The 26,680-nt window shown below is 37.9% G+C and overlaps 1 protein-coding gene and 1 long non-coding RNA gene across 2 annotated transcripts in view; both read left to right on the top strand.

The window, feature by feature from the left end:
- Window positions 1-26,680, top strand: part of ANK2 (ankyrin 2) — a 673,807-nt gene that overhangs the window by 50,839 nt on the left and 596,288 nt on the right. The gene's annotated exons all lie outside the window — the stretch shown is intronic.
- On the top strand, window positions 1,921-9,453 carry LOC147581810 (uncharacterized). The gene is made up of 3 exons (XR_015250287.1): window positions 1,921-3,506; window positions 4,395-4,457; window positions 5,240-9,453. It is a non-coding gene; the product is annotated as an uncharacterized LOC147581810 (long non-coding RNA).

The raw sequence follows: 26,680 nt of genomic DNA, 5'->3' as shown, positions 1-26,680 counted from the left end.
ACAATGCAAAAGGGGCCTAGAAGAGAAAGCAAGTGTAGGTGGATTTCTTTCTTTCTTTCTTTAAAACACTCTTTCTCCGTATTACAAAAGCAGTGTCCAAGTATTTTCTTTAAATAGAACGACCATTTCTTGTAGGATTTTTGAGAAACTGATATTATTTGTTGCCTCTGGGAAGAAGAGCTTATGTTGGGGGAGGGAGAGGATATTTTTGTATATTTTATCTGTTAAAACATTTGTATGTAGTAATTTAAAAAAATTAAGTGATGTCTTGTAATTGTAGAAAAATAAAAGTAAAAAAAATTAAGCAAAAAGAAGAAAATAAAAAATACCCTGATTTTATAACCCCCAAATGATCATTGCTAACATTTTGGTTTTTTTGTTTTGTTTTTGTTTTTGCTTTTAAAGGAGTTGGAAGTTTATTGAGTACACTGTTAGGGAGTGGAAGATAGGACAGCAAAGGAGAGACTGCCTTATTGCTAACATTTTGATGTATACTTTTCTATTTTCCCCTCTATGCATCTGACTTTTAACAAGAAAAGCAGGTCATACACACACACACACACACACACACACACACACACACACACACACACATGCACCTCATTCTCTAGGAAGACAGGCTAATGTAGAACACCCCCCCTTTTTTTTTCTTATCCTTTTAGGGTAAAGTTACAGAAAGCAAGTTCTATCAATCTATCAGATGAAGGTGACAAGTAGTGTATCAGTGGTTGAGGAAACCACTGTTGCAGTTAGATCAAAATATTTTAGATTAGAAGAATCTTAAAGATGGAATTCAAATCCCTCATTTTAGAAGCAAATTGTGTTGTGAAAGGTAAGGCTACCAAATGGTGCATGAGAGAAGTGGCCTGAGTCTCAGGTGAGGGATCATCATGTCACTATGTCATTCTTCTAAAAGTCCTAAGTTTCAGTGTGTGGACAGACTCCACACGAGAGGAAAGCCTAGAAGGGACTAGACTTCCCCTGACATTGAAGAAGTTCAGTTTTGATATATGTAGGAACTTGATTTAAAGCAAAGATTATTAATGACAGTAGAAATGAAGAACAAACCAGCAGAAATAAAACTCCTCTTTTGAGTTAAAACTTTTGAAGCTAGCAAGAGACTCAATAATAAGTAATAGTAATGATGTTGTTATTTCTTAATTATGTTGTTGTTTTAAGAGCTGTGTACTTCTTACTGCTTTTTTAATTTTTAAAATCCCTTTTCTTACTAGGGAAGTTTTCAAGCCTTTATAGAAGTGACATGAATAATTTATTATTCCTTTATATAACCATCACTTTGGTTCAGCAGTCACCAACATTTGACATTTGCTTCATCCATCCCTATTTTTATCTTTCCGTCCATCCTTCATTTTTGTTGCTATAGTATTTTATTTTTTGTTACTTCTTAAAACATTTTTAAAACATGTTTTTTATTTATTTTTAAGAGAGAGAGAGAGAGAGAGAGAGAGAGAGAGAGAGGGAATGAGTGGGGGATGGGCAGAGAGAGAAGGGGACAGAGGATCTGAAGTAGGGTCTGCACTGATGGCCGTGAGCCTGATATGAGGCTCAAACTCATGAACCATGAGATCATGACTGGAGCCGAAGTGGGACACTCAACTGACTGAGCCACACAGCTGCCCCTGTTGTTATAGTATTTTATTTATTTTTTTATTTTTTATTTTTTTTTTATTAAAAAAAAATTTTTTTTTTCAACATTTATTTATTTTGGGGACAGAGAGAGACAGAGCATGAACGGGGGAGGGGCAGAGAGAGAGGGAGACACAGAATCGGAAACAGGCTCCAGGCTCCGAGCCATTAGCCCAGAGCCCGACGCGGGGCTCGAACTCACGGACCGCGAGATCGTGACCTGGCTGAAGTCGGACGCTTAACCGACTGCGCCACCCAGGCGCCCCGTAGTATTTTAAAGCCAACCCCTGATTTCTCATCATTTCACCTTTTTGCATTTGTGATTACGTCACCCTGTAATTGCCATGTTACAATTTCATTGCTGACAATTTGGGTTGGCACTTTCCTTAGATCTCTTAATGCCAGCAGTGACATATTTTATCAGTAACTGTCTAACAGAATTAATGAGAGTCTACATTGATGGAGTACCATGTGCCAGGCAAAGGTCCAGGCATTTTTACGTGTATTAAATTTTTTAATCAGTTCTGTGAGGTGTGAGTTACTATCATCTCTGGTTTTATAGATGAGGAATTGGAGGTATAGAGAGTTAGTTTATGGTAGATTACTTATGGGCAATTAATCACTTATTTAATAAGTAATTCACAGTTTACAGGTTATGAATCTTCATAAATTGAAGCCAGGGAGCTTCTCACTCATGAATATTTTATACTTTTCTACATTTTGCTCTCCAGATTTTAGGCTAAATCTTATTTTTGTGTCTTTAGTCATTTTCTCATACCACAGGAGGTAAGGCTGAGGACTGAGAAGTGTGTATGTGAAGGAAAAAAAGAAAGGTAAAAGGTTTCTTAATTTTGAGCTGTTAATTGTAGACGTTTTCCTTGATCTCCCAAGGTTTCCTGGCTGGGTCTGAAATGTAGACTGACAAAGATTAACAGGAGAAAACACGCAAATTTGTTTAATACAAGTTTTACATGACATGGGATCTCTTATGAGAAAAGATCTGAACGAAGTCATTAAACTGGAGTGCTTTGATGCTAGGTTTGCTGAAGAATGACATTGTGGAAAGATATGATAGGACAAAGAGTGTGAAGTAGTTGTAGTAAACTGGGGAAATGTAGCAAGCCCTATGTATTAGATCTCCTTCTGTGTCCCTTTCTCTGTAGAGATAGGGAGGGCATCTCACGTGAGGAACTTATCACTTGCTTCAGGGAAGGTTAGGAAGTTCTTCCTGCACCTCCTGTTTTTAGATGCCTTCAGTTTAGAATGTTCCAAATGCACAGGTGCCATATTTTTGGGGTAGTATGTCTTGATTACATACCCTGTATAATCATTTTAAAGATGTGTAATTGGGGCACCTGGCTGGCTTACTCGGTAAAGCACATGACTCTTGATCTTCGGGTTATAGGTTGGAGTTCCACTTTGGGTGTAGAGATTACTTACAAATAAAATCTTAAAAAAACGCATTGTTTTAGGTGTATGATTCTGAGTTACATTCAAGTTTTACTAGTGAGTTGGAAAATAGGATTTTGTTTTCTATTTATAGCCTACCTGGGATTTGAAATACAAGCCTACATATATTTTGTTCTCTGATCAGTTTTAAATGTTATTTCTTCCTAATTAGTTTTTCTATTTATAATTTTCAGACAACAATAGCTTGGGTGAGATCTGCTGTCAGAACAGTCTTTAGAAGATAGCCAATCTTTCTAATTACTGAATTTTGAATAGCTATTTTCTTTCCCTTTCTAGGAAGTGTTATCAGACAATAAGAATAAAGGTGGATGTTGCCTAAAAATAAGAGGATTCCCTCCAGCCTGTCCCTTGGTGGTAAATTCCATCTCAATACTGTAGAGAATGGGGAGGTGAGTCAGTTAGCATGTGAAAGGAAAGCCCACTTTCTCCCTTATCCTCAGCTTCCCTGGTTTTGATTAGGTCCTGTAGTTTCATTTCCACATTTTCCTGTCATCCAGGTCTGGAACCATATTGGATTACTAATGATCATTTTAACTCCATACCTTGTAGGGGACTTGATGCTTTTCAAAGTGCTCTTACCTCCTGATGTACTATATGTTGTTCCTCTCTTCCCTTTATTTTCGTCCCATGCAATTTGTTGTCAACTTCCTATTGATTTCCTGACTGTAATGTCTTTCAGATTCCACCCCTCCATTCCAGTAGCTGATACCATAAAAATTACAGCATGGTGGGGCTGGAAGTATCCTTAGAGATCATTTAATATGAACTCCTCATCTTTTAAATAAAGATATTAAGATATGATGACGGTTATATAACTTGGGCAAGATTAGAGGTACCCTTAGGTCCCCTGACCGCTTGCCTTCCAGGCCACAAATTAAAGCCTGACTGCTTAGTTCCCCCACCCCCACCCTAACCCCAATTCTAGTTCTTTAGTGTGCAGCTTGGAGGAAAATAGATTTCAAATTTCATTTTTGATTTCAAATTTCATTTTTGTAACGTTGACCTCTCTCCTCTAGACTTAATGGGACTTCTTATTTTCTGATGTATTAAATCAAATGTGTCTTAGATTGGTTTAGTATGTGTTCTTTTTAAACAATTCTTTTTTTCCCCTAAACACATGTGTTTTTTTTTTTTTTTATAGTAAATTCATTACAGTTGAATATATATTGCTTTTATAGTGTCCTGAAGTGTTGGATATGTATTTTTTATTTATCTAGTAGGCTTAAAACATCTGTGAGGAATGATATCCCTTATTTCTTTCGTATGCTTCTCCACAGTGCCTCCTATGTATGGTGTTCTGAGCTGGTACTCAGTTAATAAAAAGAAGGTTCCTTTCCAAGGTGAATATAAAGACAGTGTTTGGAAGTATTTCTTTTAATAATGTATTCTTAACATTTACTGATCTCCCTGTCTTTCATTATTATACTTCTACTTTTGCATGTAACTGTATTTTTTTCCTCATTTTACTCTATTACTTATTGTAAGGGAGCAAAGATATCTTTCTTCTACCCTGTTAAGTTCTTAACTGAGACATCTGTAACAAGACATAGATTAACAAGAAAAAAGCATACAAGTGTACTGAGTGTAAGTTTAATGTGACATGAGAGCCTCCATGAGAAGGGAAGTCCCAGTGAGATGGTTAAGCCTGAGTGCTATTATGCTAGGTTCGATGAAGAGTAGGAAATGGTGGAAAGATATGATGGGACAGAAGACAGAAGGAAAGTGTAGGAAACTGGGGAAACTTAGTAAGTGAGGCTTGTTCATTCAGATTTCTCTCTGGGAATGTTCCTTTCCTCTGGGACTTGTGACCTTTCTCTGGAGAAGGTCAGAAAGCACTTCAGGCAGGTGTCATTTCTCAAATTCCTTAAGCAGAAGATATTCAAAATGCCAGTTTGCCACATTCAATCAATATTTACAATATTTAACATTTAATTTGCCATATTTGGGGGAAGCATGTACTGAACCCTGTGATATAGACTTCTCGAGGGAGGAACCAAGCCACTGGTGCATGCAACATAGTAGATCGTTAAGAAATATTTCCTTCATGTAATTGCACTGAGTACACCAAGTATTGTAGGAGTACAGAAATGCACAGAGGAAGGAATCTTTGCTTTTTCTACAGGTGATGTGGTGCTAGAGAAACCTGGACCGACATTTCAACTAAGCCTGGAATTACTGAGCTAGGGAAAAGGACATTTCAGGTAAAAGAAATTGTTTTACCAAAGGAGGGAGAGTTCCACCATTTTAGGTGGGATTTTATCCAGGTTGCCCCAGTTGATTAGTGCATCGGAAGATTGAAAACACAGACTTCTAAGAAAAGTGTGCTTCTTTAAAATTTACTTTATTATTTAAGTAAAAAAATGTTTCCTTAACTTTTGATTAGATCATTGGAAAATGAAAGGATGCAAAGATACTTGCTAGTTAAGGGAAAATTGCTAAGCTCAAATTTGCACTCTTAATAAAGCGAGGTAATCTGCTTGGTTAGGCAGAGTAACATCTGATTTGAAATTGCAGCAAGGTTTGACAATATTGTTCTGTTGAAACTTTACTTTTGTAAGAGTTTCAGATATTTATTGGCAATGTTTAAAAATCAGTTTAAAAAAATATTTAGTGGGAAAGAATAAAATTAAGCACAAGTTAGTTTTCCTAAATATCTTGACACTCTAACTTGTACTTTTTTGGTTTGTTTTTAATACTTCAGAATTGAATTGTGTAGCAACTTGAAAACTGCTTATTTTTTTTAATGTTTGTGCTTCTTGGCTTTTGGTGCCCTCCAGTGGCAGGAATGAACTGTTAAATCCTTAATTAAGTGTTTTGAAAACGCTCAATACTACTTGATAGAGTTAATTCTATGCATATTCAACATTTCATTAGGAGAAAATTAAACTTGCAACTAATGGGAAGGAAGTACTAATTTGGATTAGTATAAAGTGATAACTCCTGGAAATATTGTTGGAACACATGATGAATATTCAATGCATTTAAGGCAAGAAAAAGAATCTGCTGCAATTCTCAAAAGGTATTAAGGAACATAGCTTGGAGCTGAATCCCATGGAAATTTTATCTAGGAAGATAAGTGTATCAAATCAAGAGGATATGGAGGACATACAAAGTGTAGTGATAATTTACATAGTTTCTTACATCTATAGATTTGTGATAATTAGGGAGTATGGTCCCTAGGAGGGGTAATCTGCTGCTTTCAAAAGATAAGTAAATGTGGTGGAATTTTCCCTTGTCCCAGAAATCAGATTATAGAATTACAAAGTACCAGATAAACTGGTCAGTTTCCCAACTTGAGTTGAATCATCCAGTTGAAACTTTACTTTTAAAGTAAAGTGGTTCTAGTTCAAGATCAGTCTTTGATCAGCAGTCACTAGTGGGAGGGAGGTTCCCACAATATTACATTACATTATATTATATTATATTATATTATATTATATTATATTATATTATATTTAAAATGTTTATTTTTGAGAGAGAGACAGAATGCAAGTGAGGGACGGGCAGAGAGAGAGGGAGACAGAATCTGAAGCAGGCTCCAGGCTCTGAGCTGTCAGCACAGAGCCCAATGTAGGGCTTGAATCCATGAACTGTGAGATCATGACCTGAGCCAACGTCGGATGCCCAGCTGAGCCACCCAGGCGCCCTTCCCACAATATTTTATATGCCCTTGCTTGCCATCATGTTTGTGGTGGGCTCAAGATCCAGAATCCCAATACTGAGTTTGGGCAGTTGCCCCAGGTCTGACTGGCCATTGCCGTTATCCTTCTTGGCTTTGTTTTCTCATCTGTAAAGTAGGGATAGTTAGAGTTTACCATTCATTACTTTTGTGCCTTAAGTGACATGTAGAGATAGAGTGTTTCCTAACTTTAAAAGACCTTTAGGTGGCTCAGTTAGTTAAGCGTCTGACTTTGGCTCAGGTCATTATCTCATGGTTTGTGAGTTTGAGCCCTGCATCTGGCTGTCTGCTGTCAGCAAAGAGCCCGCTTTGGATTCTCTGTCTCCCTCTCTGTATCCCATCCCTGCTCACTCTCTCTCTCTCAAAAATAAATAAATGGTAAAAAAAAATCTTTAAAAATTAGGTTATTATTGTTCCTAGGCTGTGAGGAGACAGAGCCATGCAGGGCCTTTCAGAAGTGACATTTCAGCCAGGCTTTTAGCAACTGCTAAAAGATTTAAAAGATTTTGCCAAGCTGTTGAGTTCAGAATTGTAATGCATAAAGGAGACTAGGCCTGAAAGGTAAATGAAAGTATAAAGAATTAGTCTCCTGCAGGAAAGGCACTACACATTTCTTTCTAAATCTGTGAACAGTGTTTATTTTGCACTTTTCTCTTTTCACTACATAACTATTAGGTCTTCATTTGAGCTGTTGTTGGGGGAGTCTGGGGTGATCTCATTCCTTTATAAATTGCCCTTGATACTTTTCAAAACTCATTTTATGTCAATTATCACTTTATTTAGGAATGACCATTAAGATCCAGGCCCAATGCAAAACCTCTGCTTTTTCCTACTTGAGTCTGCCTATGAGAGTTAACACTGCAGTAACTCAGACCCAGAGAAGCTTCTGGAATGGGGAAGGTTCACTGTTCTAAGAGTTCTTTCTATACTTTGACTAGCTCTACCATCTGGCAAACAGGAAATTCTCCCTCAAAGCAATCATTCCCTTGGGAGTCCCAAACTTTTCTTCCACTGAGGTATTTCCCAGTATCTTCTATCTGGTCTTGACCCCACTCTCAACTCTTGTTAATTCAGTGAGTAGCTCATAGTCTCATTAATGGAGAGCCCATACACAACTGCTGAAGCTAATTTCAGGAGTTCCACGGAAACTTGACTATTAAGAATGCCTGAAGAACCTTGCTTGTGTTGAATTATTACAATAATTTCTCATTAACTTAAGGCAAGGATAACTGCCAACATTTCTGAGGCAGAGCCTCTCAGCATACGTTGCTGTCTTCCCCCTAACCCCCTCCCCCCCTCCCCCCCTGGAAATTACCTGTCTTTTGCACTCAACACTTAGGAAATATTGAGTGTTCACACTTTCGGGTTTTTTTTTTATTAGCAGACTCTTATTTAATCCTCATAATTTTATGAGGGAGGTATTATTATGAACCTCGTGATACAAATAAGGGACCAGATGGAATAGAGATGTGAAGTAATGTGTTCAAAGTCACTTCCTAGTATTTGGCAGGGTGAAGAATTGAGCCCAAGAAGCATAACTCCAGAGTTCTTGCTGTCAACCGTAGTACTATGCAGGCTTTTTGTTTTGCTTAAAATCCTTTCTTGATCCTGCCAACATGTTCTTTCATCACCCAAATCGCATCCACTATCTCTATTCCCTTATCAATGGCTTACTCTTCACCTCCCTGCATTCTGCCTTTCTCTATTGACATTACTTCTTTCCTTTTTTTTAAGATCAGTAATCACCAGCTGTTTCACATGTTTTCATTTTTTTAACCTTCCTTTATTCTTAGCATTGTTAAGTCTTTCCTCCTTGAAACTCTTTCTTTTGTTTTTGGTGACACATCAATCTCTTAATTGTATTACATTCCTTTGACGGTTCCTTCTTTGAGTCATTTATTCAGGCTTTCATTTAGTGTGTGTGTTGTGTGTGTGTGTGTGTGTGTGTGTGTGAGAGAGAGAGAAAGACAGAGAGAGAGAGAGCAAGATTAAGAGACAGAGCAGGCAAGAGGCACTACTTGTCATTGGAGGTTGAAAAATTGTTTCTTAACCTGAGTGCTTATTAGAAGAATATGTTTACTCTGTGAAAATTCATGAAGGCCTGCATTATTATTTGTGCTTTTTATGTCAATCTTCAGTAAAGCATTTATTTATTTTCTAAGGTTTTATTTATTTTTGAGACAGAGAGAGACAGAGCATGAGCAGGGGAGGGGCAGAGAGAGAGAGAGTGAGACACGGAATCTGAAGCAGACAAGGGGCTCGAACTCGTGAACTGTGAGATCATGACCTGAGCCGAAGTCGGACGATCAGCCGAATGAGCCACCCAGGCACCCCTTTAGTAAAACATTTAAAAACAAGTACATGTAATGAGGAGCTCGGGGTCTGGTGTGGGAAAGACAAACAGCTGATGACATTGCAGTATGATTGCAATGCCATATAGACTGATGTGGGCCACATAGACTGATATAGACTGATGTGGGCTGTGACCTAGAGTCCTATGAAAGTACAGACTGAGCAGTGACAGCTGAGGAAGTGATGCCAGAGTTGAAAATCACACACAAAAAATGTTTAAGAAGGTCGAAGAGTTTGAAGAAGATTTAATTAGGACTGTATGTAAGCACCTTTTAGACAGAGGTTATGGCACGTCAAATGTACATTTTTTTTTTTCAACGTTTATTTATTTTTGGGACAGAGAGAGACAGAGCATGAACGGGGGAGGGGCAGAGAGAGAGGGAGACACAGAATCGGAAACAGGCTCCAGGCTCTGAGCCATCAGCCCAGAGCCCGACGCGGGGCTCGAGCTCACGGACCGCGAGATCGTGACCTGGCTGAAGTCGGACGCTTAACCGACTGCGCCACCCAGGCGCCCCAAATGTACATTTTTTTTAAATAAGGTTTCTTAGTGCTTATGCTTATTTATTATTTTTTAATGTTTATTTATTTTTGAGAGAGAGACAGAGACAGAGAGAGCGGGGGGAGGGGGGAAGGCAGAGAGAGAGGCGAGAGAATCCCAAGCAGGCTTTGTAGTGTCAGCACAGAGCTGATGTGGGGCTCAAACTCAAGAACTGTGAGATCATGACGTGAGCCAAAGTCCAATGCTTAACCGACTGAGCCACTCAGGTGCCCTGTCAAATGTGCATTTAAAACATAAAGAGAGGTTGTTAAGTTTGGAAGGTTTCGTAGCCATCGGTCCATCCATGTGATAGTTTTTGAGTGCCTACGCTTGGATGCTATGCTAGGAATGACAAAGTCAGTCTCCATTCTCAACAAGTTTACCAAATAGCACAGTGTATGAGATAGACAGTTCATCAAGCAGTTAGTGTAAGGTGTAATGAGTACCACTACCAAGGAAGTTGAGAACTAAAATAAATTAATAGACATTAGACTTGAAGCTGAGTCCAAACCCTAATGGTTACATTAGTTGTTTAGGATTTTATCTCACAGGCAGTTTGAAGCCACTGATAAGTTTGCCATTGGAAAGCAAAAGGGTCAAATTTGTAGTTATGGCAGGTTCTCTGTCTATGGCTGCGGGGGTAAGGCTGGACCTAGGATCCCAGTAAAAAGGATGTTGAGACAGTAGACATGTAAGAGATATTAGATGCCTGGATTTGCTAGCTGCCTTCATGATAGTGAGACCAGGTGGATTCCATAGACTGACTTCTCAGAACCTGGTGTTAATTGGATGTCAGCCAGAGAGGGAAGGGAAGCCTCCCTCAAGGGAGCCTCTCATGCCTCAGGCACATTCAGTTGAAGAAGACCAAATGCTAAAACTGAGAATGTGAGATCAGGTCTTGTTGTAGGGAAAGCTGATAAGTCTAGTTTTGGCCTTGTTGAGATGAAAGTTCCTTACGGCTGTATGGCCACAGCAGGTTGCAGGTGGACTAGGGACATGGGTGGGTAGCAGATCTGTGAGGACATTCCATGTCTGTCTGTGCCCTTGGAATCTCTCCCTAAAGGCCCTGAGGAGCTCTGAGAGCTTCTTCCATTCCAATATTTGACGCGCAACATTCTTACACTTACTGATCTCATTTACCGCCAATAATTATTATGTTCATGTGGGATATTCCTAAGTCTATGTTTCAACGTACATTTCTTCAGCGATCCGCATACATCATTTCCATTGGCCTACTTGGTGAGAGGTGCCACGTGGTTGTCCTATATCTCTCTTTAATATCTCACTCACACTTAAATTTCAACGTGACTCCCACATTTGCTCCTTCTTGGTCTCATAATTATTTTTTTCTCGCACCGTCCTCCCAATATACAGCCACTAAAAATTGGCAGAATCTTTGATGTCATGTACTCTGCATATTCAGTAAGTTCCTGGTCCCATCGATCTCTTTTCCGGTGTCTCTCTCTAATCTTGTTCCTTATTTTCCAGTTACTTCTGTGTTTCCTTTTTTTTTTTTTAATTAAAAAAACATTTATTTATTTTTGAGAGAGACAGAGAAAGACAGAGCATGAGTGGGGGAGGGCAGAGAGAGAGGGAGACACAGAATCCAAAGCAGGCTCCAGGCTCCGAGCTGTCAGCACAGAGCTGGATGTGGGGCTCAAACCCATGAACCATGAGATCATGACCTGAGCCAAAGTCAGATGCTTAACCGACTGAGCCACCCAGGTGCTCCATTTCTGTGTGTTCTTTATATTTCTCATCGATTTTGCCCATGTATCTTCTGACTGGTCTTCCTGACCCCACTATCAATCCTCTCTAAATCAGTTGTCCTGACTGGTGGGCCTGGCAAACGTGGTCATCATGAATAAAGATCACTTATGGTTTTCTTTTATTTCTTGTCCTACATAGTTTGTACATCTGTAAAAAGGAAAGGATGCATATATATTTTAATATTCTCTGATAAAGTTCTAGTTTTCTTAACATTTTATTATGAAAAGTCTTTTAACATAAAGAAGAGAGAATAGGCTAGGGAAAATTCATATATCCAGCAATATTTTAACAAAATAATTAAGAAGTAATTAAGGAGAATATTCATTAAGATGCTAAATTGAATCTTTAACCCAGTATTCTAGCTTTAACAATTTTTAAGATTTTGCCACATGTACTTCATCTTTTTTTAGGTGAAATATTCTAGAGTACTTAAAGAAGACATGATGGTTGTTCACCTCTGAATATTTACCTATACATTTCTAAAAATATGAAGATTTTCCTACATAACTGTATCAAACAAAATGAACAGTTCTTCATATTATCTAAGATCCAAACTATGTTCAGGTTTTTCCAGTTGTCCCCAAGCTATCTTTGACAGCTAATTTGTTAAAATCAAGAGCCAAGCAAGGTCCACATATTTATTGCATTAAGTTGTTTTGTTTCTTAGGTCTCTTTTAATCTAGAACAGTCCTCCCTGCCCCAAGCCCCACCCTTTTTTATGACCTTGCCTTGTTGAGAGGGAAGACCAACTGTCTGCAGAATGTCGGCCCTTTGAATTTGTCAGATGGAAACTCTATTTTATCATTAGCTTGTTTTATCTGGCTCCTCTGGTCACCTCAGGCATTTTTTTCTATGTTGGTCCTTAATCATTTGCTTTTTTGAAACATTTTTTTCTACTCACTGAAACCTTTATTTGCCTTTTATCTTCTGATCCTGAATACCACTCTGTTCTGCCTTCTGGAACAGATTTTCCTTTTCCATTTGTTTTCCTTATTGGGACTTCTGACATGTCTTTTATACAGGATATGCCTGACCACTCTAAAATCCTCAGTTCTAGGATGTCATGGTCTGGATCTTTACCTGAATTCAATGGTTCCCAGTCAGGAGTAGTACTGCCCCCTAGGGGCACTTCTGGAATGTGTGATACTTTCAATTGTTACAGTGACTGGGGGCTTACTGGTCAATATTCACCAGTGGCCAGGGTTGCAAATGTTCTTCTCTACTTGGAATAATCTTGAGCAATTAAGAATTATCTTCCCTAAAATAATAATATGTTGAAGAACACCTGATCTTTGTTAATTTACTCTTGGGTTAACTGACGAGATGTGATACACCAGCACGTAGTAGGTGAAATGTTTGTTGAATGAATACGTGGGTTTTGAAATTTGACCTTTTAAAAGCAGACTTGTATGCAGGTATGTATGTAATCTCTACACCCAAAGTGGGGCTTAAACTCATACCTCCAAGAGTTTCATGCTTTTTTGACCAAGCCAGCCAGGCACCACAATAAAATCTTTTTAAAAAAAGAAATCTCTACACCCAATGTGGAGCTTGAACTCACAACCCCGAGGTCAAGAATCACATGCTCTACTGACCTAGCCAGCCAGGTGCCCCAGACAGTGGGAGGTTTTAGAAGTTTTTTGAAAAGAGATTTAACAGAACTCAATACTATTTGTGGAAAACAGCGTCACAAAGAGACGTGAGCCCCAGGAAAATACTTTTTTGAAACTCTCAGGATTTTTATTGGTATACAACAAGGTCTTCCCATCAGTTTCTTCCCTTCTCGTGGGTTTTTTCCAGAAGGAGTGTGGGGGACAGATTTGTGTGAGGATCCACCAGCAGTGAATAGACTGGGTACTGATTCTCTGCAGCATAAACAGTGAAGGTCAGAATGCAGAATAGGTCATAAGAGATGTTGCTAAGGTAGAGTCAGAACGTGGTGACCAGATGGGGCAGATAAGAGAAGTAAACTAAAATACATGTTTTTGTTTTTGTTGTTGTTGTTGTTTTTTAATTCTCAAGTTAGTTACAGTATAGTCTTGGCTTCAGGAGTAGAACCCAGTGATTCATCACTTATGTATAACACCTAGTGCTCATCCCAACAAGTGCCCTCCTTAATGCCCATCACCCATTTGACCCATTTCCCCACCCCCATCAATCCTCAGTTTGTTCTCTGTATTTGAGTCTCTTATGATTTACCTCCCACTCTGTTTTTATATTATTTTTCCTTCCCTTCCCCCATGTTCACCTGTTTTCACAAATTCCACATATGAGTGAAATCATATATCTTTCTCTGACTGACTTACTTCACTTAGCATAATACTCTCCAGTTCCGTCCATGTTGTTGCAAATGGCAAGATTTCATTCTTTTTCACTGTCAGGCAGTACTCCATTTTGTGTGTGTGTGTGTGTGTGTGTGTGTGTGTGTGTGTATCTCACATCTTCTTAATCCATTCATCAATTGATTGACATTTGGGCTCTTTCCATAATTTGGCTATTGTTGAATGTGCTGCTATAAATGATTTTTAAGATTTCTGGGCTAAGACACTGGGTGAATGTTAGGTATTAACTGAGATGGGACAGTAGGAAAAGGGACAGGTTATAGGGTATACGTGGTAGGGAGAGGGGTAGGAAGATAGGAGCTTATTGCTTTGTTGGATTTGAGATACACTGAGGATATTCAGATAGAGAGATGTAGCAGGCAGATGAGAACTTAAGTCTGGAGCTCATAAGAAAGGCCAGAGCCAGCAAGTATAGATTGATTGATATTATTTTTAAGTTATCTTTATACCTAATGTGGGGCTTGAACTCATGATGCCAAGATCAAGAGTCCAGGGCTCTACCAACTGAGCCAGGTAAGCTCATCCCTAGAGTTTCTGATTCAGTCTGGGCAAGGCCCAAGAGTTTGCAGCTCTAACAAATTTCTAGTGACGCTGCTGGTCTGCTGACCACACTTCGAGAAGTACCAGCCTAAAGAAATAGGTAGTGAACTGGGTGGGGGTGGGGGGGCATTGGAGAGCGCCCAGATTAAGAAGGAAGTGAAGGAAGAAAAGCTAAGTGAGAGATACCTATAGACATGTCTTACAGTCCTTGCATTGTAATAGAAATAATTGTACATTAAATGTACTTATTATGCACACTTCTTTGCATATTAAATGTGCACGTATTGGGTATACAGTTAGATAAGGAGTATCAGAAGAGAACTGAGAAAACAGAGAATGCTATGAATCCCAGAAATTTCGTCTTTGGAAGAATCCCTCTCATTCTGTTTAATCCCTAAGTGGCTTTCATTTGGGACTCATCCACTTTATACAGGCCTCAGTGGCCAGTCCCATTCCTGGAATAAAAATGTCAAGCCAAGGGGCACCTGGGTGGCTCAGTAGGTTAAGCGTCCAACTTCAGCTTAGGTCGCGATCTCACGGTTTGTGGGTTCAAGCCCTGTGTTGGGCTCTGTGCTGACAGCTCAGAGCCTGGAGCCTGCTTTGGATTCTGTGTCTCCCTCTCTGCCCCTTCTCCACTTGCACTCTGTCTCTGTCTCGTCTCTCAAAAATAAATAAACATTAAAAAAAACTTTTTTAATGTCAAGTCAAATTTATAATCTGAGATTTTCTGTGAGCTGCTCCTAAAAAATTAAAATGGATTTTAATTTTTTTTATTACAAGGAAAGTGAAAATAACATCAGTAACAAAAATAACTCAGTGAGTGTTGACATAATATATTCTTGTTAATTTTATTGTTTCCATATACAGTTTTGTTTTGGGGGAGAAACTATACCTCACCAGCAATATGCATGCAGAAGACTCAAATGAGCTAAATCACATTGTGGGGAACTTACTCAGCAAAGCAAAAATTTTAAAAGCCCTGTTACTAATAAAAATATTGAAAGTATTGAAATTAGTTTTTAAAAAAAAATGTCCATGATCTCATATTTGAGAAATAGCCACCACGAAGATTTAGGTATATTTCTTTCCAGTCTCATGTATATTGTAGGGGAGGCAAAATTATTTTTCCTACTACCCTCTAGGTTTGCTTGCTGGGGTCCTGCATATTGGACTAACAAAAGATTAAGAAGAGAAAAAATACATACACATTTAAGTTTTATGTGGCACAGGAACCTTCACAAGGAGATGAAGCCCTGAAGAAACCCTTGGGTCTGAGTGTTTTTATATGAGATTTGATGAAGAATGTATAGTCATGGAAAGACATGATAGAATAAAAGGGTATGAGCTAAAGGTAGTAAAGAGGGGGAGACTTAGCAAGGCCTGTTCATTCAGATTCTTCTTTACCTCCAGGTAAAGGGAGGGCACCTTTCCCACTAGAGTCTCATGACCTGTGTTAGGGGAGACCAAGGAGGTCAGAGAATCCTTCCTACACCTGCTGTTTTCTCAAACTCCTTCCAGTTAAGTATTCAATATACCAAGTTACCGTATTTGGGTGTAGCATGTTCTGAACTCCATCAATATTTGGAAATGAAAATAAAATAATTGATTCAATTTTGTATCTCATTCTTTTCCACTTGATATTATAATGGGACATTTGTCCATGTCATTAAATGTCCATTGGCAACCTCATTTTTTTTTTTTTTTTTTGAGAGAGAGAGAGAGAGAGAGCAAGCACACAACTGAGGCAGGGGGAGAAGGAGAGAGAGAATCCCAAGCAGTCTCCATGCTGACTCGGGGTTTGATCTCACAACCGTGAGATCATGACCTGAGCTGAAATCAAGAGTCAGATGCTTAACGGGCTGAGCCACCCAGGCTCCCTGGAAACCTCATTTTTATTGGCAGCCCTGCATTCTAGTTTATGGTTGTATCATAATTTATTTAACTATTGCCTCAAGTTGTTTCCTTTTAAAAAATCATTCTAATCAAAACATAGGTAAATATTAACATTCTTTTTTGTATGATAGAGAATTTCTTCTAAAATGTCATAAACAGATATTTGGTTTTTGGCAACATTCTCTTTGCTATTTAGATATTTAGGTGATATTTTAGTTTGACGGATGCACCTAGTGCTCAAATATACTCAATAGTTTTACTTTTCTCCATTTCCTTCATTTTGTTAGCCATCAGTCACCTGGATGGGGCAATTTTTTTTGCTAACTGTATGTGTATAACTTTTAACAATACTCAGTAGCAAACTTGTATTCAACTATTATGAAGAAATATTAGGTGTTCTGGGAAATTACAGAGATGCTCCCAGAGAGATGATATATAGTGAGGCAAAAATATGAGTAGACTATAAATGATAATCAAATTTTTAAAAAAGATTTTCTTTTTAAGTAATCTCTACACCCAAAATGGGACTTGAGCTCACAACCCTAAGATCAAGAGTCGCATGCTCCTCTGACCAAGCCAGCCGGGCGCCCCCCCCCCCCCAATATTTTTTAAATGATAATCAAATTTAGTTTTTTGGTCAAGCACTCTCTGACTTAAAGTTCCAAATTAAAACAAAGAAGTTGTATGTATGACATTGTAGATTCTCTTCACATGTAGATTGTAGAAATGTAGATTGCTCTATGTAGAAATTGTATGTATATTTCCCTCCTTCTCTAGTGTCAGGAATAAAATTCCAATTGTGTTAAATGTGCATGTTGAATAGAAAATGCATCCCCATATCAGAAACATGAAGTGTGCAAAGATACATTTTTCAGAATTGAGAAATTGTAATTTATATGCATGTAGCTGTCTGATATATGTCCACCTATCTATCACCTATCATAGATCACTTAGTGATAGGTATTTTTTTTTTTCCTCTTTAGATTACCTAAAGAGTCTCTTCTTCTAGAACCAACTTGTGGACATTTGACTGGTATCTCTGCCTTCAGTCACCTCTGATCTGGCTTATTACTTCCAGACCAATATTCCCAATCCCCAGTTCTCATCAGGACAAAGTGAAATCAAAGTCTGTGCTCATCTGGGGCAGCTCATCCCAGCTGATTCTGGGATTGTCAAGACAGTTGTTCTCCATCTTGGTCACAATCGAGACCAAGATCCTGCTGTTACCAGTGAGATCTTGAAGAGCCAGGAAGGGTGGAAATCACCAGCCCTTTTCTTTTCTTTGGTTGCTGAAATGTGATAGCTCATCAGATGAGGTTTGGAGAAAAGCACACTGGATGTAGTGTAACACAGTTTGAGGCCCATCTTTATTACCAATCTTTGTGTCTTTAGGGAAGTGTCCCATGTAGTCTTGGTCGGCTTTTATAAATCAGGATAACCACTGTTTAGTTCCCTCTCAAAATTGTGGTTAAAAAGATACCGACTGTGTATACGAAAGTGCTTTCAAAAGGATAAATTGTTTCACAAATATATAGAAGTTAAATTTTGTCAGTACCCTGCTACTGCAAGGGCTGACTAAACACAAATCCCAAAATATTATGTCTTACAATCAACTAACTTCAGCAAACATCTGTGGAGGATTCAGAGACCCTAGAGGTCCTAAAGACTGGGGAGAAAGATAAATAGCACACACAGTTCCTCTCCTGAAGGGGCTCATCATGTCCAGCTCCTGGGAAGCAGGTCCCGGTGCCTTGCTGGCCCCCTGCCATAGCTGCCAAGGAACCAAATCTTTGAGAATGGATACTAGCCTGCGACTGATGGCTAGCTAGAATGTTCCTGTTTGTGCTCGGGGGGCAGGGTGGGGGGTGTGATGTGGGAATGGCTGACTACTGGACAACTATCCAGCACACCATTGCCTAGAGCTGGATCTGTCGGTTTGCTAATCTTTTGTATGGTGGAAACTGAATTTATAATGACTTCCAACTTCTCTCAGCATTATCATTTACAGACAGCTCTAGCGCTTGCCACTGATTTCTAGCTTGCCGAGCAAGCTCAAATTGCCTGTTCTTTGCATAAAATTGGACCTCTAGGGAAATCTGGTTTGTACCAAAGTGGTTAGGAATGGAAGTCTGCTCCCGTGGGAGTTTTCTGTACCGTCAGGTTGTGTGATCTGCAGCCCCCATTTTTCAATGCTGGGGGAACCACTTTTGGTGAGGTCCTGGCGTACTCTCTCTAGCTGTGCACATCCTGTAATATCAATGTGGAGTAAGCAATTTTTTGATCATTCTGCTTTGTTCTTTAAAAATCAGTCACCTTTTTCTTATTGACAAGGCAGTATAATAGTACATAGATTTCTCATTTTCTTCTCATTGACTCACATAATTATCTCAATTACACAAGTGCATGGGAGATTTTACTACCAGATTTAGCGTTTTTCTCGAGATCCTGGAGGATGGAGTGCTCTTTCTACATGACTGTTTTACATAAGCATTTATACATATCTCAATCTCAGACCTTCTCACAATTATTTTATCACACAGTCTACCCTTGCCTTCACCTGAACAGAATCCTAAAGTAGGATTATGGAGGAAAAGGAATCATGGTGGAGCCTGACTTCTCTGTGTTCTCAGAACGAGCGGTTTGTTGCAGAGCATCTGTCAAGATTTTCTTTTGCCAGGAACTAAGCCGGGAGAAGGCGCTGTGCTCTGTAGCCCCTTGCCGGCCCTGAGTCATTAGCCAGCAGTGAAAACCCTGCAGTTGGAAAAGCCCATTAGCCCCAGAGAGGCTGACAGGAAATGAATACGCTTCTGCATCTCCAGTCAAGGACAGTGCCATTAAGGGCTGCAGAACTACAATATCCCAGACTAAAGATTTTCAAATTCTATTGCTGGTGCACCATTAAGACTTTCACTGCAATTTCGACCCAGGGCCGGAAACCCAAGTAATAGGAGCACAGTTGTTAAGGTAGAACATAATTGGGATTATGAACGAAACAAGTGAATTCTAAAGGGAATCTATATATTGAGTTAGCTGTAGAATAGGTCTCTTAGTGTTTGTTATTCTTTAATGACCGTAAGTTCAATCTGTTTTTAATTTTCAATGATATTTCCTTTTTAAAAAATGTTAATTGATGGCTATGCCTCAAAAGACTGCACTGGCAAATTTTATTTAAGTAAATCTAATATGTGCATATAGTAAAAAGGTGAACGCTAAAGAAGAGTAAAAAATGAAAAGTAATGTTTGCTTTATTGAATTTCTGACTTCCATTCCCACTGCCAGTGGTAATAGTGTTTTAAATATTCTTCTAAAAATAATGAAAACCCCCTGAATGGCTAAAAAGCAGAAATAGGCCTGTATTTTTCACTGTTTTAAATTTAATTTAAAACTTAATGGGACTCCTGGCTGGCTTAGTCGGTAGAGCATGTGATTCTTGATCTTGGGGTTATGAATTCAAGTCCCACCTTGTATGTAGAGCTTACTTAAAAAAAAATGTTAAAAATAACCGTGTAAGAGACTGTCAGCCAGATGTAAGATATGGAACCTTACCTGGATCCTGATTGGACGAAATTATTTAAAAACTCCAACCCTCCCCCCTCCAAAAAAAAAAACAAAAAACCTAATGTTTTATTTCTTCTCCCAGGTGCTGGCTGGTTATGTGGGTAGGTTCACTTGGTAAAAAATTCAGCAAGCTGTATACTATAAATACTGCAACACAAATTTACTTATAAGCATTTATAAAACAAGCAAGGAGATTTTAATATTTTTATAAAGTAAGCTCTAGTCCCAACATGGGGCTTGAACTCACAAGCCCAAGATTAAGGGTTAAATGCTCTACCGACTAAGCCAGCCAGGTGTCTTCATGAAGGAGATTTCAGTAGTGACTAGATATTTGATAATATTAAAGAAATGTTAATTCTTCAAGTGTGATAATAGTATTTTTGGTTATGGTTTTAAAAACCCTTATATATTAGAGATCTATAAAGAGATACTTATGGATGAAATCTAGGATTATTTTGAAATAATCTAATATGTGTTTTTGGGACGGGGATGGGGTAGAAGGGAAATGTAACTGGCCATGATTTGCTAATTATTAAAGCAAAATGATTGGTACATCTATGTTTATTATACTAGTCTCCCTGCTTTTGTTTATACTTACAGTTTTCTATAATAAGAAGTGAAAAAATATTTTCATGAAATATTCTGAGCATAAAAACTGTAAAATAATAGTAGCTAAATTAAATAGTGCTTACTCATGTGTGAGGCATTAAGTACTTTACATATATTAACTTATTTGATCTTCTGTCCCTGTGAGATATGTATTGTTATTATCCTCATTTCACAGATGAAAAAATTAGGTTAAGTAACTTGTCTAGGGTCACAGAGCTCAATAGTGGTAGAGCCATATGGGTTTCTGTGAATATTTGCCTCTTAGCTTAAGAAATAAAACCTTTTGAGACGCCTGGTGTCTCAGTTAGTTGAGCCTCTGACTCTTGATTTCGGTTCACATCATGATCTCACGGTTCATGTGTTCGAGTGACAGTGCGGAGCCTGCTTGGGATTCTTTCTCTTCTTCCTCTTTTTCTGCCCCTCCCCTGCTTGCCCTTTCTTTCTCTCTCTCTCTCAAAATAAATAAATAAACTTAAAAAAAAAAAAAGGAAATAAGGGGCGCCTGGGTGGCTCAGTCAGTTAAGCGTCTGACTCTTGATTTCAGCTCAGGTCATGATCTCATAGTTCGTGAGTTCCAGCCCCACATTGGGCTCTGTGCTGTCAGTGGGCAGCCTGCTTGGGATTCTCTCTCTCTCCCTCTTTCTCTGTTCTTCCCCTGCATGAATGCTATCTCTTTCTCTCAAAATAAATAAATAAACAAACAAATAAATAAATAATAAATAAGGAAATAAAACCTTTTAACATAGCCAATGACTACTTATATTATAGGTTCAATCATGTGATATTGTTTTTATAGGTCAAAAATGGTGGCACATTGGCAACATCATGTGGTTGACCCCGATACTTCTTCCTAATTACATCCTGCTCTGAGTCCCCAGATAATAACTACCATCATTCCCACTCATTTCTTTGTAGTTTTATTTCACGTGTATATGTTCCTAATAGTGCATAGTATTGTTTCTCATGTTTTAAAATTTTATATAAATGATATCATCCTATTAGCATTTTAACAATTTGCTTTTTGCTCTCACCTTATGTTTATAAGATGTATTTATGTTGATATGTTTATAAATATACTCATATATATGGTATACTCATTCTGGCATAGTATACAATAGTAAAAATACACAAACAAAACCTAAACATTTTATTTTCACTTTCACTTACTATTCTTTGGAAAGTTTTCCATAGCAGAAATATAGATCTATCTCATTCCTATTAACTAACTGCAAAGTATTCATTCATTGTATGAGTAAACTAATTTATTTAACCAGTTCCCAACAGATGGATGTTTAGGTTGTTTCCAATCTTTTGTTATGATAAGCAATGATCCTACAAATGTATATGACATACTTGTATGAGTTTAAAGAATAAACGTTAGGGGCGCCTGGGTGGCTCAGTCGGTTAAGCGTCCGGCTTCGGCTCAGGTCATGATCTCACGGTCTGTGAGTTTGAGACCCGCGTCCAGCTCTGTGCTGACAGCTCTGAGCCTGGAGTCTGCTTCAGATTCTGTGTCTCCCTCTCTCTCTGCCCCTCCCCCACTCATGCTCTGTCTCTCTCTCTCTGTCTCAAAAAAATAAATAAACATTAAAAAACAGAATAAACTTTAAAAGTTTGTTAAAAGAATAAACTTCTATCAACAATGGCAATTTGTAAACTTTAAAATTAGTAGGTAAAAATGCCACACTAATCTTCTTGAGCTTCTAGGACATATTTGATTGAATTTTATTTGGTCCTCCCTGACCGGATTCCAGATGGTTCTCACCGATATTCGTGACAGACTACATTTCATCTGTTGTTCCGGAAAAGTATACCTCCCCTTAAGAGCATTTGAAAATGTGCATAGATAGGCAAAGCAGATAATGTGGTTGAGTTGGAAAATGTTTACTCAGTTTGACACTGTGGCAAATAAAATAAAACAAGAAAAGAACCAGAATTACGGGAAGAGAGGGAGTCTTTAAAATAATAAAAAATTAATCTTAAAGTAAATTACTTTGATGTAGCTTTGGGAGCATAGCTGCTTGGTCTGGAGAAAAATCCTTCTTCAAGGGTCTGTGGGCTGAGGATAGAGATGATGGTAAAGTTTGTTCTTCTGTGTTGTTGGTGGGGATATTTATCCTTTTTGACTGCCCACTCTCCTATGCTTCTTTTGCTACCTCTCCTTGATCCCTAATATGTCTTTTTTGCCTCAGCGTGGATTATGAACAACCTTCCTGGTGACTGTCAATGGCAAGGCTCTTGGCAGTAGTGACTCTCACCTAAAACCTGAAAATGTGAAGGGAAGCCTGAGGTTCAGTGATAAATACTGGGCATCCAGGATGAATATTCTCTGCCCGGTTGCAGCGGCCCTTGTGCTATTGGTATACATACACATTTGTATAAAGAGGTAATAGGTGCTGGAATGACTTTGGGAAATGAATTGTTACCATATGTGCATAAGCTTATTTCTCATTCCAACCTTAGCAATCCTCAGTGGTCAGTGTTCTTGCATTGTGGGTAGATTCTTAGTTGAGACCATCTTGGAAAACTGGATGTTTGCTTTCCTATTCTGAATAGTAAGCTGGTTTTGTAAAAAGGTTTCAGTGTTTATCTCAGCCTTCACTTCAGAGAGAGCCAAGGAAGATATTTTAATAAAAGGATTACAGTTAAAATGTTTAAAGCATACTAACTAAAGAAAAAAAATTTAGCATCTTATTCCTTTAGGCTTTCTTGCTGCTTATGCTTAGCTTTAAAAATCCATATTAAAGGAGACCCTATTATCATACATTAACAATTGGAACCATAAAGCCTTTAATGTTTAAATTCAACTGCAAGAAAATCAGTCTTTGAGATATCCTGTAAACTTTATAATGTTGACCAAAATATTTTAGCTTGCCAAATCTATTCTTCACTGTGTGAAAAAAAAAAATATGGCAATATGAGGTGTGGGTGTAGATGTACTTTTTTTAAGCTTTATTTTTTTAGAACAGTTTTAGTTTCACAACAAAATTGAGAGGCAAGCGCAGAGATTTCTCATATACCCCTTGCCCCACACGTGCCTAGCCTCCTCATTATCAATATCACTTACTAGAATGGCACATTTATTACCAAGGATGAACCTATATTGACAGATCATAATCACCCAAAGTCCATAGTTTGCCTTAGGGTTCACTCTTAGTGTTGTACATTCTAATTCTTTTTGTTTTTAAAACAATTTTTTTTAACATTTATTCATTTTTGAAAGGCAGAGAGAGACAGAGTGCGAATGGGGGAGGGGCAGAGAGAGAGGGAGACATAGAAACAGAAGCAGGCTCCAGGCTCTGAGCCATCAGCACAGAGCCCGATGTGGGGCTCGAACTCACGGAGCGTGAGATCATGACCTGAGCCGAAGTTGGCCACTTAACCGACTGAGCCACCCAGGCTCAGTACATTCTAATTCTATGGGTTTGGAGAAATGTATAATTACATTATCCATCATTATAATATCATACAGAGTATTTTCACTGCCCTAAAGATCTTGTGTGTTTTGCTTACTCATTCCTCCCTATCACCTTGTCTCTAGCAACCACTGATTATTTTTTACAATCTCTATATTTTTGCCTTTTCCAGGATGTCATATAGTTAGAATTCTACTATCTGTAGACTTTTCAGATTGGCTTCTTTCACTTAGCAGTTCATATAAAATTCCTCCACGTCTTGTCTTGGCTTGATAGCTCATTTAAAAAGAATTTTTTTTTAACGTTTGTTCATTCTTGAGAGACAGACAGAGCATGAGTGTGGGAGGTGAAGAGTGAGAGAGGGAGACACAGAACCTGAAGCAGGCTCCAGGCTCCAAGCTGTCAGCACAGAGCCCAACACAGGGCTTGAAGTCGGACGCTTAACCGACTAATCCACCCAGGCACCCCAGTAGCTCATTTTTTTTTAAGTACTGAGTAATATTTCATTGTCTGGATACACCACAGTTTATTTACCTATTCACCTACTGAAGGACATCTTGGTTACTTCCAAGTTTTGGCAGTTACGAATAAGGCTGCTATAAATATTAATGTGCAAGCTTTTTTGTATGGACTTTTTTTCAGCTTTTTTGGCTGAATGCCAAGGAGCACAGTTGCTTGATTGTATAGTAAGAGTATGTTTAATTTTGTAAGAAACTGCTAAACTGTCTTTCAGAGTCGCTGTACCAGTTTGCATTCCCAACAGCAATGAATTAGAATTCCTATTGTTCCACACCTTTGCCAGCATTTGGTGTTGTCAGCTTTCCAGATTTTGACCATTCTAATAGGCAGGCAGTGGTATCTCATTGTTTTAATTTGCATTCTCTTGATGAGATATGCAGTGGAACATCTTTTCATATGTTCATTTGCCATCCACTTATCTTCTTTGATGTCTGTTAAAGTCTTTGGCCCATTTAAAAAATTATTTATTTAATTTTTTAATTTTTATTTTTTTTAAAATTTAAATCCAGGATAGTTAACATATAGTGTAATAATGATTTCAGGAATAGATGGCCCATTTTTAAAATCTGGCTGTTTGTTTTCTTATTGTTGAGTTTTAATAGTTCTTTTTGTATTTTGTTTAACTGCCCTTCATCAGATATGTCTTTTGCAAATATTTTTTTTTTCCAGTCTGTGCCTTGTCTCTTTTTTGCAGAGCAGAAGTTTTAAATTTTAATGAAGTACAGTTTATCAATTATTTATTTCAATGATTGTGCCTTTGGTATTGCATCTCAAAAGGCATTTTCACACCCAAGATAATCTAGGTTTTCTCTTGTATTAAATTCTAGGAGTTTTATAGTTTTTGTATTTTACATTCAGGTTTATGATCCATTTAGAGTCAATTTTTCTGAAGAGTGTAAGCTCTGTATAGATCCATACTTTTCTGTACATGGATTTCAGTTGCTCTACCACTGTTTGTTGAAGAGACTATCTTTGTTCCATTGTATTGCCTTTGCCCCTTTGTAAAAGATCAGTTGATTATATTTATGTGAATCTATTTCTGTCCTCTCTATTCTGTTCCATTGATCTATTTGTGTACTCTTTTGCTAATACCACACTTTCTTGATTACCGCATTTCTAGTAAATCCTGAAATTGGATGGTGTCAGTCTTCTAGTTTTGTTCTTTTCCTTCAATATTGTGTTGGCTATGCTGGGCCTTTTGTCCCCTCATATAAACTTTAAAATCAGCTTGTCAATACCTATAAAATGACTTGCTGGGATTTTGGTTGGGATTGCATTGAATCTATATATCAAGTTGTGAAGAACTGACATCTTGACAATATTGAGTCTACCTATCCATAAACATGGAATATTTCCTCACTGATTTAGTTGTTCTTTGTATTTACTAATCAGAGTTTTGCTTATATAGATCTTGTACATATTTCGTTAGATTTATACCTAAGTAATTTTGGGGGGTGCTAATGTAAATAGAATTATTTTTGATTTCAAATTTTGCTTGTTTGTTGTTGGTATACAGGAAAGCAGTTGACTTTTGTATGTTAATCTCGTATCCTGCAGCCTTGCTATAATCACTTACTAGTTGTGGGACTTTCATTTATTGAATCTTTTGGATTTTCTACATTGATGATCATGTCATCTGGGAGCAAAGACTGTTTTTTGTCTTCCACCCAATCTGTATACTTTCTATTTCCTTTTCTTGTTTTATTGCATTAGCAAAGACTTCCAGTACAATATTGAAAATGGTGGTGAGAGGAGTTATCTTTTCTTTGTACTGATCTTAGTAGGAGATATATATCTTTTTTGTGTGTGAAAAAAGAAAGATTTAGAACATCTTCTTACTAGGTCAACCCACCACTAGACTTTTTAATGCCTTTAGTCATCTGTGACAAAATAGGTATAAAATCAAACATTTTTATTTGTGTCATTCAAGTCGTATATATCTCTTATAAATTAATTAATTTCAGCCTAGACTGATAGATTCTCTCTCTTTTTAAAAATGTTTCCAAATTCACAATGGCAAAATTAAAGTAAGATTAGATTAAAAAGGAAAATAATATAGCCACATGTGAAGATTTTAAGTTTTTCACATGTGAAGATCTTAATCTACTGTTTCAGACTTAACTTGTGCTACTCCTCTGGATAAACCCTTCATTTGGGGTAGACTTGTGTATTGCTTGCTTCCCAAATATATTATATTAGGTTATTATTATTATTATTTTTTGCTTGCAAGGAAGAAATTCACTCATATAACCTGAAGATAAAGGGTTTTTATTGTGAATACCCAGGACTTAGACTTTGTCTAAGCTGGGTGGGCCAACTTAGCTAAGTGGGCTCTTGGGTCAGG

Source organism: Puma concolor, chromosome B1 (genome assembly GCF_028749965.1).
Source record: "Puma concolor isolate L17-30 chromosome B1, mPumCon1.1.hap2, whole genome shotgun sequence".
NCBI lineage: Eukaryota > Metazoa > Chordata > Mammalia > Carnivora > Felidae > Puma > Puma concolor.
The sequence above is the reverse complement of the archived record's forward strand: the minus strand, read 5'-3'. Positions and strand labels throughout refer to the sequence as shown.